This window comes from Nannobrachium achirus, assembly GCF_963921795.1.
Source record: "Nannobrachium achirus genome assembly, chromosome: 1".
NCBI classification, from domain to species: Eukaryota; Metazoa; Chordata; class Actinopteri; order Myctophiformes; family Myctophidae; genus Nannobrachium; species Nannobrachium achirus.
The window spans coordinates 32,713,122-32,716,814 of NC_137810.1; the positions used below are offsets into that span (position 1 = coordinate 32,713,122).

Consider the following 3,693-nt stretch of genomic DNA (forward strand, 5'->3'; position numbering starts at 1 on the left):
TGGGCTACATGTGGGCTAACTGGGCCTGGGATGGAAGTGGGCTGGCCCACGTGGTTCCCGCATGGGCTAAATGTGGGCTAACTGGGCATGGGATGGAAGTGGGCTGGCCCACGCGGTTTCTGCATGGGCTACATGTGGGCTAATTAGGCCTGGGTTTATTTTTTGGCTGTGAATTTTGGCTTAGGCAGTGGGGAAAAACATATTTCCTTTAAATATTTCCATATGAACCAACCAAGAGTAGCCTAGTTATTAACAACAGCTTGACCAAAATATCTATACACAGGGTTATGTAAAATAATAATAATAATAGTAATAATATCCATGGCTTTGATGCTATAACAATTCCATGCTGTACCAATAGGAGAGATAACAGGCAAAATGTTGATCAAAATAACACTTCTATATTCTCAAATTGTTTAGACTTGTTGTAAATTAAGTAATGCAGATGCTTAACAGTAATGTAACTCTTGATTGGGTAAAATGAAACCAAATGGACCTGTAGATATATGAGGGTCCATTTGGTCACCAAATCGCCATCATTTAGCTGGGGACGACCTGGAACCCTCCCAAGGACCACTGGTTGTGTGTGTGTGTGTGTGTGTGTGTGTGTGTGTGTGTGTGTGTGTGTGTGTGTGTGTGTGTGTGTGTGTGTGTGTGTGTGTGTGTGTGTGTGCGTGCGTGCGTGCGTGCGTGCGTGCGTGCGTGCGTGCGTGCGTGCGTGTGCGTGCGTGTGTGCATGTGTGCTTTTAACCTGTCGGGTGGTAGTAGGAAAAACATTCATTTCATTACTTCTATTTTGACCATATGCTCCTAAAACAACATTCGACAACATTACATTATATTCATTAAAATAAGTTAAGCAGACTCCTGGTCAAATCCACACTCAAAAATGCCAAGATCATAATGCATTGCATCGCAAAACTGTTCTGTTTTTATAGAGCTGCTATTCATGCAAAAATGTAGTTATTATGTGTGGTTATAAACATTTTAGAGAGAAGCCTCAGGCCATACACAATCTGTCTGTGTTCCCACGATTGGCCAGGCTTTGGACTTTGCTTTATGTGCTGCTAGTTAGTTTACCTAGCTGCTTTGTACAACACCACTAGCCTAGCAGAGCTAAACAATCCACCCAATACTGCAGTTAGTTAGCTGCATTAGTATATAGTCTGGCTACGTTAGGCTACAACACCACATTCATTTTGTTCAACAAGACAGACAGACAGACAGACAGACAGACAGACAGACAGACAGACAGACAGACAGACAGACAGACAGACAGACACACACACAGTGAGTAGACCAAACCAAGCCTCTCATTACCATGTGAATACAGGGTGATTTCACATGTAGGTGTTATTGACCGTCTAACCAATCACTGTGCTTCCCAGACTTTTTTGAAACTGAATCACTTTTTCTTTGTCATTTGAGAGTGAGGAACTGGACAGGACTTGCTTCCACGAATGGACCTTAAAAAATCCAAAAGTATATGGTAAGTAGCCTCATTGTCTAATCTATATTCTAAAATGTTCTAGACTAGCCTAGATACAGGCTAGTTTTAACTCACGGTTTGTTGATTTTGTCAACTTAACTAAGGACATTATCTTTAAACAACAAGTTACATGTTTTATGCTCTAGATGTAATGTTATGTTATCACATTGTAACAAATTATTTCAAACCATGGATTTAGGCAGGCCAGTATTGTTATATATTATGTTTTAAATCCCTAGATTACAATGTATGTTGGTTTACCGTATGTGCTGTATATGTTGGTTAATGTACCCAATGTGTTCCTAGTCTGGGCAAACCCACAAAAACAGCAGCTCTACTAGCTAATAAAGCATCACAGCACGTTATGAGCTTGTAAATCAAGCCAGATTGAAATATGTGTGGGCCTACATTGAAATTTACATTGCTTTAACTTTTGAAATCTCATTTGTCCCCTCTTTCTTGAAGACAAATAATGTGCTCAACCCAAACCTGAAAAGCAGAGGCTTCAATCTACAGACAGACAATGAAGTACCCCATAAGTGACAATGGTAATATAAACTTACATAATGTTTGTGATTTTGTTGGGATATTGATCTTGGCTAACTTTAATGTTGTGTGGAAAAAACTGAAGTTGAATGTGACAGCATACGGCTGCAGCTAACTAGTGGAAGGGGCAGATTTGTTGAAGAGATCACGGTTGGCAGTTACATTTTTATTCTACATCAAGGGTCTTCAACAGGGGGTCCGGGACACCTAGGGGGTCCTCAGGGTCACTAAAGGGGGTCCTCCAAATATTTGTGTGATAGAAACCTTATTTTCTCATTTTTTATTTTAACCACTTGAACCCTAGCGTCCATATTCTGAGAACTTGAGCCAAAAATAGCAGATCTACAAGCTCACAACGCCTTGCACTGCGAGGCGTTGTGAGCTTGTAGATCAGACATTTGGGCAAAGAGGTTTTGTAGAGAGGGAAAAGAGCAGACCAAGTAGTGAGTGAAATGTCAACTTTATTAAGTATTGACTGTTCAAGTGGTTAAATATCTGAAACACAAATCGACATGGATCCAAAATACAATGATGATTTTCCTGTCATGATGAAACTATATGGAATCTATGTAAAGGTTTTGGTGGTCCCTGCTTCATCTCTCTCAACAAAGGGGTCTGTGGCCTGAAAACATTGAACATTCAAAACCAGTTTGTCCACAGTCAGCAGGCACGTAGACAGTAGGCAGCTGATAGCATAGGCCTACTCAACTTGCTTATAGAGATGCAAATCTTTGCTATTGTTTTCATTGGGTGACGGGGGTTTACTTTGGGTCATCGTCACCTGGCTTTACAAAGAATCAAATGTGCACACGCTCGCCAAATGGTCTGTGTACTACACTATTGGACTTTAGTTGCTTATTTAGAATATTATTAGGCTATAAAACATAGGCCTACATTAATCTCTTCAGCCCTATACATTTTGTCTATTTGAAAATAGCCGATCTACAAGCTCACAATGCGTCGCAATGCACTTCACTGGCATTTCGGCTGGCATTTCGCCTACTAAAATCTCATTCCTGGTGACGCCAGTGTAAGTGTGTTTAAAGATAGAATGACTACTTTACATTCATATCTTGTGGCTAATCCTTTCTTTGACTTTTGCCATAAACTCAGGAATTGCCATGTCGGAGATATCTAAGGTTAAGGCTTCCTGGGTGAAGGCAAGATGGACAGACCAGTGGAACGCAGCAGAACCATCCAGGCTTCACCAATTCATCAAGGATCTCACAGATGTTCCTGACCAGCACCTCCCCCGTAAGGAGTGGACAACCCTCAATCACCTGAGGACAGGTGTGGGACGTTTCAGTGCAGCACAGGATCCATCACAGACTGTGTAGCATGTGATGACCAGCTGCCCTATATACCAGCCACTGAATGGTGATCGTGGCCGAGAATGATCATGACCTAGACAATGACACACTCGACTGGATTGCTGCAACGGAGTGTAAGGACATACAACAGAAAAAGATCTGGATGATGTGCCACCCCATTAGACAAACTCTCTCTCTCTCCCCCCTGTGGTTGGCTAAAAAAAACCACCCACAAGCACAGCAGACCCAGATTGATGAATGCAACATGAATGAACAGTGGATTCCAGAAAACCTATGCCCTAAAACAGTTTTGTTACAAAATTCAAGATTTTGATGCACCTCTTACAC

General features: G+C 41.6%; 1 long non-coding RNA gene across 1 annotated transcript; it reads left to right on the plus strand.

Moving 5' to 3' along the window:
- Positions 1-1,437: 1,437 nt before the first annotated feature.
- On the plus strand, positions 1,438-3,475 carry LOC308284033. The gene is made up of 3 exons (XR_013961983.1): positions 1,438-1,489; positions 1,955-2,037; positions 3,149-3,475. It is a non-coding gene; the product is annotated as an uncharacterized lncRNA (long non-coding RNA).
- The last annotated feature ends 218 nt before the right edge of the window (positions 3,476-3,693 follow it).